Raw genomic sequence first — 16886 nt, forward strand, 5'->3', positions numbered from 1 at the left:
TTATGTAACATTGTAAAGTAGGTTCTGATGGGAGTTGGTAATATCCTTTTAAACTATGTGACTGAGCTAAATGATTCTAGTTGAATCTTTTGTTTTTAAATCTGTGTTACACACAGTTCCTGCCCCAGACTCTGCTGGAAGTCTACTGCTTGCTTGTAGGCTCACAGTCCCAAAGACAGATGTTTTTTAATCTTTGCTATTTGGCTTCCAAAATGGGTATATATTACTAACTCATGTATTCTCACCAACATTTAGAAAATGACTCAAGGGGCTGTGAGAAATCAGATACTTTCTGGGACTTGTAGCCATGGGAGAGAGGTTTTTAATGCTTTCTGGCGAGAAAAACCATTTTATGCTTGGAATCATTGTTGAAAAGAAGATGCAATTGTGAAAAGCTACAATTGGGTGAACTAATAAATCATTGCAGAGAACAATATAGATCTGGACTTTATTATTCCATCCCCTCACCTCACATGAGTGATAGGCACCCACGTCAATGTGCATAAACACACAATAGTGTTTTCTACATCTTTCCAAATGAGAACTTAGAATTATCCTCGAGGATGGGAAGAATCGTTTATTAATGCCTACCATATCCTAAATCTCCATTGTGGCACTTAACCTATTTCTCATAATAGTTTATATTCTCATCTGTCTCTCCAGTTCTTTCAGAGGCAAGAAAGTATTTTTTCCAATTTTTTATCCCGAGACATACCTGGCCAACAACAAAAAAATTGTCCACAGTAGACTTTCAATTAATATTTGTTAAATATAATGGGAACAGCCTGAGCTGAAGTCAACCTTCCCTTGTCTGTCTCAGCCAGGCAGAATGGAGCTCAGAAGCCACTCAAGGAGTTATGTTCTCTTATGAATCTTCTTTGCCTTGAAACCAACAACTAAGGTTTTCACAAACTCAGGAAACCCTCTAAAAATTTTCCAACATGGATGTAAGACAGAACGATTCTGGTCCATCACTTGGCAAAGAGGGCTCCATTAGTTGGCAAAGAGGACTCCTTAATAACGGCAGAGGAACTATAAAATGCTATTCAGAATATAAGGAAAGCTGTAGGGGATTGTGTATTCATTTAACTTGTAGTAGGAAAACTTGAATCCTCAAATAACAAGATGTTTCCGTGTTAGCTTTCTCCAGAGAACTGAAACTCTAACTGTAAAGAGAGCTGAACGCTCTGATAAGTATCAGAGCCGCTGGAATCAGCAGAACCTCCGTTCTTAACGGGAGCTACAAGATGCAGCTGATAACTTAAAGCTTCCCTGTGTGTGTCCACATTTGTGAATGAGTTCTGCTACTTTACTTTTGAGATTTCATATTCTAAAATCACTATTTAAAAATCTCAAATATAAGATAGGTTGCTCTGTTTCTAAGAATATATAAACTCAATAAAAAGTGTATTAAAGAAACAGAATAATAGGAGAAGGAAAAAAAAGAAAAAAAAGGATTGAAAAGAAAGGAAGGAGGAGAAAAGGATAAAAGAAGCAGGGAAGGAAGGGAACTATGAAAATATTTGATAGACCTCCTCCACAACTCAAATGCTATTGTACGTGCAGAATTTGTGTCCTTCCTAAGGTAAATAGCAATGCCTTTCCTTTTTATTAGCATGGTTGCAGCTGCTGTTGCTTACAAAGAGATTCACAGATCAAAATAGAGTCCGTTAGCTTTTCAACAATTCTAAAAGGTGGGGGAACACTGCCAGAGAAGAATAGCACTCCAGTATCCTGACAAGGAGACTTGTTAGCAAAACAAAGTATGAATTGCTTAGAGATAATTCCCCGCAGGTGGTAATTCCTCTGGGTGCCTTCTGCGGCAGCACAGGCTATTTCTCCTCTACGGAGCAATGCTAGGGAACATGCTATGTTGGAAGAAATAGGGGGAAAGTTGCTTTCTTTTCTTTTTTTTTTTAAATTGGAGTATAATCGCTTTAGAAGGTTGTGTTAGTTTCTGCTAACACGTGAATCAGCTATATGTATACATATATCCCTTGCTCTTGATCCTCCCTCCCACCCCCAACACCGACCCCCCAACCCACCCCTCTAGCTTATCAGAGAGCACCAAGTAAACCACCCACGCTATACAGCAGCTTCTCACTAGCTTTATGCTTTACATATGGTAGTGTGTGTATATACATAGATAGATAGATAGATAGATAGATAGATAGATAGATATGTCAGTGCTACTCTCTCCACTTGTCTCACCCTCTTTTTTTCCCCCTGTGTCCACAAAGCTCTAGTGTTTTTAAATTTGAATCGTGTTAACTTGATATTAAAATGAATAATGATGTTAGTAATAGTACTCTCTACATCTGCATCTCTATCCCAGCCCTGGAAGTAGGAACACTCTTGGAGACATAAATCGCAGCAAGATCCTTTTTGACCCACCTTCTAGAATAATGAAAAAATTTGTTCTATTGAAACATTTCTTCTTCTAGATTTTTCTTTATGTCTGCATGATTCATACTTCTTGGTTCTTAGCCTGGAGCACCTAATGCAACCAGGAATTAAAGAAGCTAGAGCTGGACGTGTATAATGAATGGGTTGCCTCAGCATAAGTCTATATACACAGCAGTGAAGGCGAGTACAGAGTTGCAGGCCAGCATTTTTATGAATTTTTTCATTCTTTCTCTCAAGGAAAACCAGGAAAACGAGAACTAGCAAGAGCTTGACAAACACCTGGCTTCAGATTGGAAGACCAGTCACCTGTTATTCCTGGATACTGCACTGCAGCTGTCTAAGGTACATGGAAAAAACAGAAACTTTGATATATTTTGTTGATTATCTTGTGATATGTGGAAGAAAAATGTATTTGTATGGAAAATTATAGGACTGCGTCTCCTACTTCAAATGAATATTTTTTGACAGTAAAGGAAAGAGTATCGTTCATATCTTTTGAAATTACTACTGGTATTAATGTCCTTGACGTGCTAGTTTAGTTGATGGGGCCCTGGCCACCTCTATGACATTGTTGCTTTCTCCTATTCTCATTCTGTACTTCATCAGATCCAAAGTTGTCATGGTTCATTATCTGTAGATGATCTTGAGCAGCCTTGCATTCTGAAAGAATATGCCATAGCATCTGCCTCTGTGCTTCTGTGCCCTGCTATTCAGATGAGATTTTAGCAACGGTATTGGGTAAGGGGAGGGGGTGGAGGCAGAATTTGTCTCAGGCTGATGTTTCTTTGTGCCACACTATATCTTACTCTTTCCTGTAAGCCAAATTCAACAATGAAGAACATATATCATATTGTGACTATTACATATGTTAGAGTACATAATTGCAGTTGTAAAGTATCTGCTTGAATGTCCTAACTAATGAATTCCATCAAATTCAATTATCATTCTTAGACTCTTCATTAACCAATCAAATTGCTTCTTTGGTCTGTCATGTCTAACACCCTTTCACTAGTCATAAACAAAATTCTCTGAAGTAAATTGTAGGTGATTAAATTATCTCACTAATTATTATTGGGAATACCATGTTACTGAAGTTTTGGATTTCTAAAGAATCAACTTTCACATGATTCTCATTGTCTACAGGGGAAATAATATTATAGTATGAGGCTGTGTCTTGGACTTTATTCTTCTATTTGCATCTTAGTTTTTTCTTCCTGAGGAAGTTGGCTACAGTAGGTCTCCAATACTAAAATCATACACAAATAAAACAATGATATACTCCCACAAATTTTCATCACCTTTTTAAATAAATTTGTCCAGTAGGTTTGTGTTATAAAACAGTTCTTCACCTTTGAGGAATGAACCATTGCAATACTCGAAGTTTCTCTTATCTCTGATGCAGTACGATTTTATAGGATCACTGTAACTGCTGAAACATTTTTTTTTCTAATTTTTAAAATTTCCCTACATAGATTTATTAAAACAAACCTTGTGACTCTGAAACTGCATATTACCAGGACTCAAAAGTAGTTTCCTAGGTAATGATTGTCACTGTGAATATATAATGGTTAACTCAATCATTATATAATGAAAGATACTGCTGCTGTTCTGACAGTGTGGTTCTCACCATACAGTTCTTAAAATATTTCCATTTTGTTCTCTTCTACTTTGATGCCTTTTAGAAACAGTTTCATCTTCTACTCTGCAAATATTTTGAGAAACATCTCAAAATGTAGCCTGAAGCAAACCTAAGAAAATATCTATTCCTGCATTCCATATGAATCTTTGGTAACGGGCTCTAGAATCAGCATTTTAAATATGTATATCAGATCATCTCAAAGCACTGCAATACTCTACAATATGGCAGCAAGGAGACAGACAAGGGGAAAACATTGTAAAGCTATAGACATGTAACTGATATGAAAATACTGAAAACAAATTAGGATGTTTATTTTTACTATATATTTTTAATTCCTAGGACTCTACAAAGGATTTTAGACTGTTTTTCCTTTCATTTGAGTCTTAAACATTTTGAAATTAAAAATTAAATATTAAAGATGTTAAGGAGATAAACATCTGTCACCAAAAGTAGATGATCTCTGTAATAGTAAAGTGTATTAAATTCATATTTGTACAATTATTATTTTCACACTTGAATCTAGTTTTACAAAATTTTATAAATATCAAGTCATTCTTTCAATATTAGATATGTCTAACAAGCATCACTTCTTTAAGAATTCCAGTCTGTACTTTTGTTACACTTTCCACTGAGATAACTCCTGTGGGTGTCAAACTTTCAAAAGATAATTTATTAGTACAACTAAGTAAAACCTTTTGGCTCAGGATACCCCATCTATTCATAAGTGAATATTTTTTCTGTTATCTGATTTTAGTGAGGGAATTTCCTAGTGTCAGATACAATTTGCCAACTTAAAATGCCAAATTCTAAAGTATATATTGAAGTTAGAAGGAACAAAGGACTGTCTTCTGAACCATGAAAAGAGGAAATGTTGTGATTACCTCGGCACTGGATGAGCACGAAAAAGCAACATTAGATTTAACAGGAAAACTGTAGAGACTATTTGACCTATAGAATTAATTCTTATTTCCTACATTGTAAAATCTACTGAGACAAAGTTTAAAAGGGGCAATGATCAAAATCTTTAGGTTTTCAGGTGTACCTACTTTATAAAGTAAACATGTCCTGAGATAGTTGGAATAATGTGTCTTCCAAATTCATAAGAATCTTTTTATCAATAAAATATTCCTGGTTTTCAGCTGGTTTTAAAAATCACATTTTATAACACAGGCAGACATTCAATTCAATTGGGTTTTATTTAAAAAGTTTAAATTATAAGTTGAATATTTAGAACTCAAAACATTTTCATATACACATGATGCTATAAGTGATGTTGGATTCTCACATTCAATTTTTTTTAAATCCACAAAATTATAGTCAAATTATGTGATTTGTAAAAGAAACAGCTCTGAAGTGGAAAATAGTAGGAAACAATACTATGTGATTCTAAAAACTAAACCAATTAAACAAAATATTTTAAAATACTTGTTTACTTTGAAAATCAACACTAAAGAAAAACATGTTTGATTATAAGTAAATGAGAAACTGAAAGAGAGGGTAGGAGATTTTTGTAAAACACCAAGATAGTGGCTATAACATGAGTAGTATTCTTCCGAACAGAGGAAAAGTAGATAGAAGAGAAGCTAGGAAGAGATAGAGCTTGAGGAGCAAGTGGTATCAAATACAGGTACCCAAGCAGTATTAAACTTACTATTAAGTAGAGAAGATGCTTGTTAATGATCTGTTTATCACTAAAGGAAACAGGTGTGTGCATGTGTGTGTGTGTGTGTGTGTATGCATATTTAGTCACTCAGTTGTGTTCGATTCTTTGCAGCCCCATGGACTGAGGCCTGCCTGGCTCCTCTGTCCGGGAAGTTTTTCCAGGCGAGAATCCTGGAGCAGGCTGCCATTTCCTCAAAGGATCTTCCCAGCCCGGGACTATACGTGTGTCTCTCGTGTCTGCTGCATTGGAGGCAGATTCTTTCACCACTAGCATCAGCTACATTCTGTTTTTTAAGTGGATCGATCCATATTGTAGGTTCACATCCATTTAGAAAGCAGATCAAGAGAAATGTTTAGGCAGAGACAGTGAGCATGAATTAATTCAATGGACATTAGCAAGTGATATGGAAAGAGAGAACTGGTGATCTCATAGCCTTACCCCAACAGCTTTTGCTCTCAGTGACTCAAGCTACCACTCAAGGTTTTATTGGACCCCACTGTCTAAGGTAGTCTATCCTCTGTGACTTTCAAAAAATTCAGCATCATGTTCAATTGGACCAAAATTATTACCTATTTGCTGCATCTATCCCTACAGGTTTTTCTTTAATTTGCCAAGCATTTCTTGAATTTCTACTGTGTTTTAGATACTTTGCTAAATTTGCTACTTTTAGACCAGATTTTAGACCAAAAAGAATATTTTGCTCCATTTGAATTTTAGTATTTTCTATTTTACTATTTCTCTTTCTTTTCTATTCATTAAATTTGGATAGTTTGAGAAACAGAGAGCATCTGTACCTGGGATGGTGATGGGGAGTCTAGATAACCCATGGACTGGAGCCCCAATAAGGGCATTTCTGTCTTATTCCTCCTCTCTTCTTTGGAAGTCAAGGAAGTCTTAGCAGCTCTGAGTCCCCTTTACTTTTATTTAACCTAAAGAACAAGTGGTAGAGGTGGAAAGGAAAACAGAACTATATCCTCATGACTAAAATTCTTCCTTCAAAGAAAAATTGATAATTGCAAAATAAAGGCCTGTAATTGTTAGCATCTCTTGATTTGATCAAGTCTCAATACTAAGCTAATCTGCATTGTAAGAAGCAAGAAGTTAGATACCTTTCCTGGAAAAAGTGTCCATAACACTTTATTGGTTCCAATTTTTAGTAAAATAAAATGTCTAAAAGAAAAGTTTCCAGAATCTCTATTATTATTTAGGTTGAGGCACAACAGAAATTATCATGTAGGTTCCTAAAATCCCTCTTCACTCCAGAAATACCACTGGGGGGAAAAAATGGTTCTTTATCCATTGAAGAAAGATTTGAAGAGATTTTTAATGTAAAGCATCCCTCTTTCCCAATCCATTCTCAAGAGTGAAGGATAAAATGGAGTATTGGCAACATTCAAATGAAAGTCTTAGAACAGGAATGGTCAATGTCTACATTGAGTTATTTCTATCTCTGCTTCACAGCTTTCAAAAACGACTATACCTCTGGCTTAATAAGACAACAATGGTATTGCCACTCAACCTTGCGTGAGTTTCCCAAATGCTTTTGTTCCTCCATCCCTTTGAAGTGACACTTGAAATTGCTTGACCAGTTCTATATCACCAGTTATCATCACATATAAACTCGTTGGATGTTTCATAGGTTTTCAACCAATATATCTTTGTTCTCTACTCAGTTCAGTTCAGTTCAGTCGCTCAGTCGTGTCCGACTCTCTGCGACCCCATGAATTGCAGCACGCCAGGCCTCTCTGTCCATCACCAACTCCTGGAGTCTACCCAAACCCATGTCCATCGAGTCGATGATGCCATCCAACCATCTCATCCTCTGTCGTCCCCTTCTCCTCCCGCCCCCAATCCTACCCAGCATTAGGGTCTTTTCCAATGAGTCAACCCTTCGCATGAGGTGGCCAAAGTATTGGAGCTTCAGCTTCAACATCAAACCTTCCAATGAACACCTAGGATTGATCTCCTTTAGGATGGATTGATTGGATCTCCTTGCAGTCCAAGGGACTCTCAAGAGTCTTCTCCAACACCACAGTTCAAAAGCATCAATTCTGCGGCGCTCAGCTTTCTTCACCGTCCAACTCTCACATTCATACATGACCACTGGAAAAACCATAGCCTTGACTAGATGGACTTTTGTTGGCAAAGTAATGTCTCTGCTTTTAAACATGCTATCTAGGTTGGCCATAACCTTCCTTCCAAGGAGTAAGCGTCTTTTAATTTCATGGCTGCAGTCACCATCAGCAGTGATTCTGGAGCCCAAAAAAGTAAAGTCTGACACTGTTTCCACTGTTTCCCCATCTATTTCCCATGGAGTGATGGGACCAGATGCCATGATCTTAGTTTTCTGAACGTTGAGCTTTAAGCCAACTTTTTCACTCTCCTCCTTCACCTTCATCAAGAGGCTCTTTAGTTCTTCTTCCCTTTCTGCCATAAGGGTGGTGTCATCTGCATATCTGAGGTTATTGATATTTCTCCCGGCAATCTTCATTCCAGCTTGTGTTTCTTCCAGCCCAGCGTTTCTCATGATGTACTCTGCATAGAAGTTAAATAAGCAGGGTGACAATATACAGCCTTGACGTACTCCTTTTCCTATTTGGAACCAGTCTGTTGTTCCATGTCCAGTTCTAACTGTTGCTTCCTGACCTGCATACAGGTTTCTCAAGAGACAGATCAGATGGTCTGGTATTCCTATCTCTTTCAGAATTTTCCACAGTTTATTGTGATCCACACAGTCAAAGGCTTTGGCATAGTCAATAAAGCAGAAATAGAAGTTTTTCTGGAACTCTCTTGCTTTTTCGATAATCCAGAGGATATTGGCAATTTGATCTCTGGTTCCTCTGCCTTTTCTAAAACCAGCTTGAACATCTGGAAGTTCACGTTTCACGTACTGTTGAAGCCTGGTTTGGAGAATTTTGAGCATTACTTTACTAGCATGTGAGATGAGTGCAATTTTGTGGTATTTTGAGCATTCTTTGGCATTGCCTTTCTTTGGGATTGGAACGAAAACTGACCTTTTCCAGTCCTGTGGCCACTGCTGAGTTTTCCAAATTGCACTAGCCCTTGGCATAATAAACCTTGTCCATCATAAAGCCTGGGTTCACATACTTATTGAATCAACAGTGATTTTGTTAACCACCTCCTACGCCAGTCAGTTTTCCAAGCACTATGTCCAGGCTCCTGTTCTCATAGAGGTTTCATGTTAGTGGAGAGGCAGACTATTAACAGGAAACAAACACATACATATTCAGACCCACTAAAATAGTTGTCATCCAATAATTCTAATCTACATTTTTTTCCTTCAGGTTTTTTCCAATGATCCTACTCTTTTTAATCTCACTGATTCTTAATGTTGTCGTTCATGCATTAAAATCCATCTGATCCACTTATTTTAATTCTTTTAAGGCTTTAAAATTCTCAAATGAAATGTATAAATTTACATATTAGATAAATCTATATTGCCTGAGAAAACCAATCTGTATTGTTATTGTTCAGTCGATAACTTGTGTCCGACTCTTTCTGACCCCATGGACTGCAGCACACCAGGCTTCCCAGTCCTTCACCATCTCCTGGAGCTTGCTCAAACTCATATTCATTGAGTCAGTGATGCCATCCAACCATCTTATCCCCTATTGTACCCTTTTCCTCCTGCCCTCAATCTTTCCCAGCATCAGGGACTTTTCCAATGAGTCAGTTCTTTGCATCAAGTGGCCAAGATATTGGAGCTACAGCATCAGTCCTTCCAATGAATATTCAGGACTGATTTCCTTTAGGATTGACTGGATTGATCTCCTTGCAGTCCAAGGGACTCTCAAGAGTCTTCTCCAGCACCACAGTTTGAAGGCATCAGTTCTTCGGTGCTCAGCCTTCTTTATGGTCCAACTCTCACATCCATACATGACTGCTGGAAAAACCATAGCTTTGGACCTTTGTCTGCAAAGTGATGTCTCTGCTTTTTAATACACCATCAAAGTTTGTCATAGCTTTCTTCCAAAGAGCAATCATCTCTTAATTTCATGGCTGCAGTCACCATCTGCAGTGATTTTAGAGCCCAAGAAAATAAAGTCTGTCAGTGTTTCCATTTATTCCCCATCTATTTGCTATGAAATGATAGAACTGGATGCCATGATCTTAGTTTTTTGAATGTTGAGTTTTAAGCCAGCTTTTTCACTCTCCTCTTTTACCTTCATCAAGGGCGTCTTTAGTTCCTCTTTGCTTTCTGCCATTAGGGTTGTATCATCTGCATATCTGAGGTTGTTGATATTTCTCCTGGTAATCTTGATGCCAGCATGGGATTCATCTAGTCAGACATTCCGCATGATGTACTCTGCATACAAGTTAAATGAGCAGGGTCAGATTATACAGCCTTGACATACTCCTCGCCCAATTTTGAACCAGTCCATTGTTCATGTCTGGTTCTAACCATTGCTTCCTGACCTGCATACAGATTTCTCAGGATGTAGGCAAGGTGATCTAGTATTCCCATCTCTTTCAGAATTTTCCACAGTTTGTTGTGATCCACATGGTCAAAAGCTTTAGTGTAGTCAATGAAAAAGAATTAGACTTTTTTTTTCGAATTCTCTTGCTTTTTCGATGATAACCTGATGTTGGCAATTTGATCTCTGGTTCCTCTGCCTTTCCCTAACTCCAGCTTTTATATCTGGAAGTTCTCAGTTCACAAACTGTTAAAGCCTAGCTTGAAGGATTTTGAGTATTACCTTCTAGCATGTGAGATGAGTGCAGTTGCACGGTAGTTTGAACATTCTTTGGCATTGCCTTTCTTTGGGATTGGAAAGAAAACTGACCTTTTCCAGTCCTGTAGCCACTGCCTAGTTTTCCAAATTTGCTGGCATATTGAGTGCAGCACTTTAACAGAATCTTCTTTTAGGATTTGAAATAGCTCAGCTGGTATTCCATCACTTCCCACTAGCTTTTTTTGTAGTAAGGCCTTCCTAAGGCTTCCTAAGGCCAACTTGACTTCACATTCCAGGATGTTTGGCTCTAGGTGAGTGACCACACCTTCGTGGTTGTCCGTATCATTAAGACCTTTTTTATACAGTTCTTCTGTGTATTCTTGCCATCTCTTCTTAATCTCTTCTGCTTCTGTTAGCTAGGGCTAAGTAATGTCAGGGTGACTACATTGTGGTGATTATGTCAAATACTCTACAACCCCAGGTACTAAGAGCATCATTTCTGATCCTCAAATTTTTCTTTGTTACATTTCCTAATGACTAAGTGTCTGATTCTGAGACAAATCAGAATAAATCTTTTGCTCTGTTGTTCTATCTGTCTGGAAAAGGAACTTCACTATGGATGAAGTCAGAGTAGCCATTTTTTTAATTTAGTAAGGATTGTGTGTGTCTAGTCAATACGAAAGAATAGACTTCTGAGAATTCATTGTGGCAATAGGAAGGAAAATTATCTAATTGAAGATAGGTTAGAGATCTGGAACTGGAATTCTCACCTAAACTCAAGACCAGCAAGGAGCACCTTCCTCCTTGATGAAGCAGCAAGAAAATTGCACCCAATAATCCAGGGAAGTGACTAGAGCTTGTCTGCATAGGAAGCTAGATGAAATAGAGGGGAAAAGTCCCTCTCTTGTGACTATCAAAAGACCATGGTGGATTCATGTTGAAGTATGGCAAAACAAATACAATATTGTAAAGTTAAAAAATAGATAAATAATTAAAAAAAAAGAATTCATGTATTAAAGTGGTTAGTAGAAAATTGAAGGAAAAAAAAAAAAAAAGACCAGGCTTGGGCATATACCAGAATGGGGCTTGAATTGCATATTATTCACAGTGCCTGAATCCTCCAAATGTAATTTATATAAACTACTGAAAACCTACAATTCTGTATGGAAACATGTCTGAACCAAGGCACATAGGACTCCTGAAGGAAAAAAAAAACAAACCTGAAAATGAGTTTACAGTTTAATGAATAGTGATAAAGCCCCACATGAGAATTATCAACATAAAGAATAAGCAGGCATCGTAAGGAAGAGCATTTGAATCCTAAAGTTTTGAGATGGCTTAACAATATGACAAAAACATAAATTAGTCATTTAAAAAACTATAGAGATAAAGAAAGAAGAAATAAAAACCCACAGTAAGACACTATGAGAACAAATTAGCAAATTTGAAGTATCAAATGCTCAAATATAAGAAAACTATAGTTTTTTTCTTGGTGTATAGTTGCTTTCCAATGTTGTTTTAATATCTGCTGTACAGCAAAGTGAGTCAGCCATATGTATACATATATATATATATATATATATATATATATATATATATATATATCCCCTCTTTCTTGGATTTCCTTCCCATTTAGGTCATCACAGAGCACTGAGTAGAGTTCCTTGTGCTATATAGTCAGTTTTCAAATTAAAGAAACTAATGAAAACTTTTAGGATAAAAAGAGAAATGACCTAAGAGTATGTTAATGGACTGTGAATTACACCTGAAGAATTTTTCTACAATAAACACAGAATGTTAAGAGATGGAATACTTACAGGAATAAAATGAGAAAGCACACTAATGTCTATTAGGAATGCCAGATGATTAATTACAAGATAATAGCTGAAAGTTTTCCATATTTGAAGAAAGACATGCCTGGAACATTCCATAGACAGAGGAGCCTGGCAGGCTACAGTCCATGGGGTCACAAAAAGTTGGACACCACTGAGTGGCTGAGCACACAGCTATGAAGACCGTATAGAAAATCACTCCAAGCCGCAGACCAGATCAGGAAAAACAAATTCAAACAGATATTTTAACAAAGCCGCAGAACTGCAAAGATAATGAAAAGATCTTAAAAATCAGGTAGAACAAACAGCATATAAAGAAGCAAGAAAAAAAAGAATAGATATCTTGTCAACTAAAATACAAGATGACGATGTGAAAAATAATTTCATATGTTGAAGGAAAAGAGGAAACTCGAGTTCCATATTTATATAAACTTTTATCAATAATGAGAGCAAAATCAATGTATTGGTTCTTTTTCAGGAAAATAAGTTCACCACTCATAAATAATTTTGAATAACTGTATGTATGTGTGTGTGTGTGTGTGTGTGGAAATAGCAACCCACTCCAGTATTTTTGCCTGGAGAATCCAATGGACAGAGGAGCCTGGCAGGCTACAGTCCATGGGATCACAAGAGTTGGACACAACTTAGCGACCAAACCACCACCACCATATATATATAGTGATTTTAGTCAAACCCCAGTTTTCAACCTTGAAAACTTGGTTATTCTAGGATTCACTAAACTAAAAAGACATTATTATCAATGGCATATTGTTAAACCAAGTTCATTGCTGACATATCTCTGTGTCAAAAGGTTGAAATTTTAATAGCATCAGAGAAGTGCCCTTTTGATAGGTAGTTAGCTGGCCTAAAATACAGAAGCTTCACTGTCCTTGTCATTTACTTCTTCAGATATCTAATTTGTAACATTGTCATTCTTCTGAACAGAACTTCAGATGTGTCTTCTAAATCATCATATCATTCTTGACCCATCATTAAATGTAGACTATCACATTTTAAAATGCACATCCAGACATTGAATATGTACGTATGTGAATGCCTGTCTTTCTCAACTATCCTGTAATAGTGTGAAAGATAAATACTCAGTGTTATTGTTTAGTCGCTAAATTGTGTCTGACTCTCTTATGACCCCATGGACTATAGCTCGCCGGACTCCTTTGTCCATGAGATTTCCCAGGCAAGAATGCTGTAGTGGGTAAATAACCATAATTGAACCTTTAAACCATCTTTGTGTCAAGCACACTTAGTAAAAACCAACTAGGTGAACTAGAGATACAGAAAAGACTGTTGGGGTAATTGGAGTAAGTTCTTGCCAGACAGCTTATGATCATTACCAACTTCTTCATGTAATATAGTGACTCTGTGAAGAAGGTGGAAGGGCACTAGAGAATTCTACACAGGAACAGACCTAATAACTGTGAGTGGTTTAGCAAGGGTGTTTTTATCCAGGGCAAAGCTCTAAGAACTAGAGACAGATCAACTACTAAGACAAATAAATTTGTGTTAGTTACTTATCTACCCCTCAAATTGTAGACAGAACATTCACAATCAATTATAACCCTTCATATACCTCTGATATTTTCTTATGATTTGGACAAGATAATTAAAAACTTAGAACTTCCTAGGAATAAAATGGTATATAAACATTATTTCATTCTACTTAATTCTTGAAGCTAATGTGTTTATTTATTATGATAATCAGAAATTAGGGAACATAAAGGATGCATTTAATAGGAAAGAATTAAAACATTTATGAAAGAAACATAGTATAAAGGTGAATTCAGATTTTCTATCAAATATGTAGTGAATTAAACGGAGTTTTTGGTTCAGAACAGCTGAAGCATTGAAAATTTGCTACTTTAAAAAATCAGCACTATCACTATTCTAAGATCTTCGACTAGAAACGTAAGAGTAATGCAGGTATAATCACTGTATTAGAGACTCTAGTTCTAATTTAAATTTATAATTGAAACACAATAGCAAGAATTAACAATTGACATATACACTCTACTGTGTATAAGATAACAAATAAGAACCTACTGTATAGCACAGGGAACTCTACTCAATTATTGTAATGACTTATATGGGATCTAAAAACAGATGGATATAATTGATTTGCTTTGCTGTATACCTGAAACTAACACAATAATGTAAATCAATTGTATTCCAATAAAAGTTTAAAAAACAAGAATTAACATAGGGAACTATATTCATGATCCTATAATAAACTATAATGGCAAAGAATCTGAAAAAGAATACATGTATGTGTAACTAAATCACTTTGCTGTACAGCAGAAATTAACACAACATTGTAAATCAACAATATTCTAATAGAATAAATTTTAAAATAAAAGAATTCAAAGAAATTTAGAAAGAGCAACAAAACCCAAATTATTTAAGGTTTGAGACATCACTTTGTGAGAAGAAAGAAATTTCAAGATATTAAAATGAGAAACAGAGAAGCATGAAATATGAATTTAAAATAAATGTAGGCCATTATAAGAAATGGTGGACACTGGCCGTAAAGGGCAAAATGTGTTTACACTGTCTGAAGAAACTGCAGAAGATAGAATATGATGCTCTACAGAAGAGAGTGCTGAAATCTGTTCTTGAATTTATTGAAAAGATAGAAAATTATCTTTTGTGAAAAAATTTATATAGTTTTTCCTGACAATGATGAAATAAATTTTTAGACTACTTCTCAATCATCAAATATTTATAGAGAAGTTTTGACACTGTACTTGGAAGGCTTGGGGTAATAAATCTGAAGATTTTCTGAATTAGGAGTACAACATCTTAATTTTCTAGGTGCTAAGTTATTTTATAAATTTGCAAAATATGAGTTTTTTTATAAGTTTATAACTTTTTTATAAATTTGTTACAACACTGAATGAGCAATGGGAGCGTTATATACATATAGATAGATAGATAGATCTTTATATCTATGTGTATATATATATAGATATATATCTTTCAGGGAAAAACAAATGTTTCCAAAATGCCTTCTCTTAATACAGCAGCCAAGTCTGGAGAATGGCCAGATTTAACCATTTGGGTTTAATGGTTATTTTGATGGAGTATAGAAGGAAAAATGCTCATTCTGTGAGGTTATTCTAGGAAGTCCTCCTACAGGAATAGACTCAGAGTCAACGTCCCTCTCAACGTTCCTCACAATCCCAATGGGCACATTCCAGGTGGAGAACAGATAATAAATTCTTTGTTGTTTCAGCAATTTTAATTCTAAAAATATTGGAGGTTCTTAATGTACTGCTTCTTCCTCTGAGCATAGATGTGAGGAAATTTTTTTTTTATAATTTAGACTCTTGAATAAGACTTTATAAACTGATTTATGGGCATTATGCTTCAATTTGATTTTGGATGCAAAATGTCCTGCAGAGTCTGCTGAAATCAACAAAGGAAATAATTCCAAAAAGTATTCACCCAATAGAAATTCTCTGTGGTTAGGAAAATGTATGTTAATCTATTTTTATTCACCAGCATCCTTATTCTTTTCTTTGTAAAAGCACTTTGAAGGAGCGACAATATTTAAAAGATCACAAAGAGAGGAAAAATTATATAAAACTTTAAAAATTGTATTGACTCTACCTGCTTTTCAAATGGACTACCGTCTTATATTTATCTAATCTTCTCTGATTCCATTAGGTTGTGAATGGGTAGGGTAATGTTCTCCCACCAGTTTATTCTGTATATGCAAGAGCTTCCAAACCAAAAACGTAACAGTTTGTATTCTTGTACTGAAAGAAATATTTCTGGCGAATAGGGAAGATAGTTTATATGCATACATCTGACCTTATAAAATATAATCGTTGTGTTTACCATAGAATTGAATTTATATTGCTATCAAACATTTATTCCAGTTTGTTTTTGTGTATCTCTAATATGGCATTTAGTTTGTAGATCTCTGATACTTTAGAACATATGACAGTTCAAAGAAATCTATGTGTTTTCTCTAAAACTTTTTAAGATTATAGTTTTTTTCTTTTAAAAATATGAAACAATTACATGATTGCCACAATTTTTGCAAAGTTTTAGCTAACACATTTCAAAACTAAAATTGGCCTCTGCCTATTATTTATTGTTCAGAAAGCAAAATTTAAGTATACTAATTAACAATTCTATAAAGAATAAAAGTTATTAGGTTTCTAATACTTACAGTTCTTTTTTATATATAATGAAATTCAGATTTCATCTAAAAGAAATGAATTACTCTTTCACAGTAAGAAAGGATTTCTGTTCATATTCTGAAACTACAATTTTTAGCTTGTGGAATATAAATCATCCATTTGCTTGGTATGGATGCTGAAATTTAGTTCGTGAAACGGAATATATGTTTTTTATATGTCTCTTTATAATAGGATTCTGAACTATGATGAGTGGTTTTCCATACACACAGAAAGGATTAGATACATAGCTTTCTTTTTTCCAAAAATGCCATCAGCATTGTTAGTCTGAATATAGGTGGAAAAGTGCCTTAGTATTTCTGGTATTTCTTTTTTTAAAAAAGACACAATGCAGAATGAATAAATACTAAAATTTAATAAAGCATGACCAGGAAATAACAAAACTTCTTTTTTTCAAAAAAGCTCATGTACTGAAATTTATATTCAAATGAA

At 35.5% G+C, this 16886-nt stretch overlaps 1 protein-coding gene across 3 annotated transcripts in view; it reads left to right on the forward strand.

The window, feature by feature from the left end:
- The window catches only part of SYT1 (synaptotagmin 1), a 607838-nt gene that overhangs the window by 122061 nt on the left and 468891 nt on the right, over window positions 1-16886 (forward strand). For all 3 annotated transcript variants that reach the window (XM_081593169.1, XM_081593170.1, XM_081593172.1), the window contains one exon: window positions 2644-2748. The gene's annotated coding sequence lies outside the window, so the exon portion shown is untranslated. The remainder of the gene's footprint in view (window positions 1-2643; window positions 2749-16886) is intronic.

This window comes from Giraffa tippelskirchi, chromosome 4, assembly GCF_054371585.1.
Source record: "Giraffa tippelskirchi isolate mGirTip1 chromosome 4, T2T-mGirTip1v1.2.pri, whole genome shotgun sequence".
Classification (NCBI taxonomy): Eukaryota; Metazoa; Chordata; class Mammalia; order Artiodactyla; family Giraffidae; genus Giraffa; species Giraffa tippelskirchi.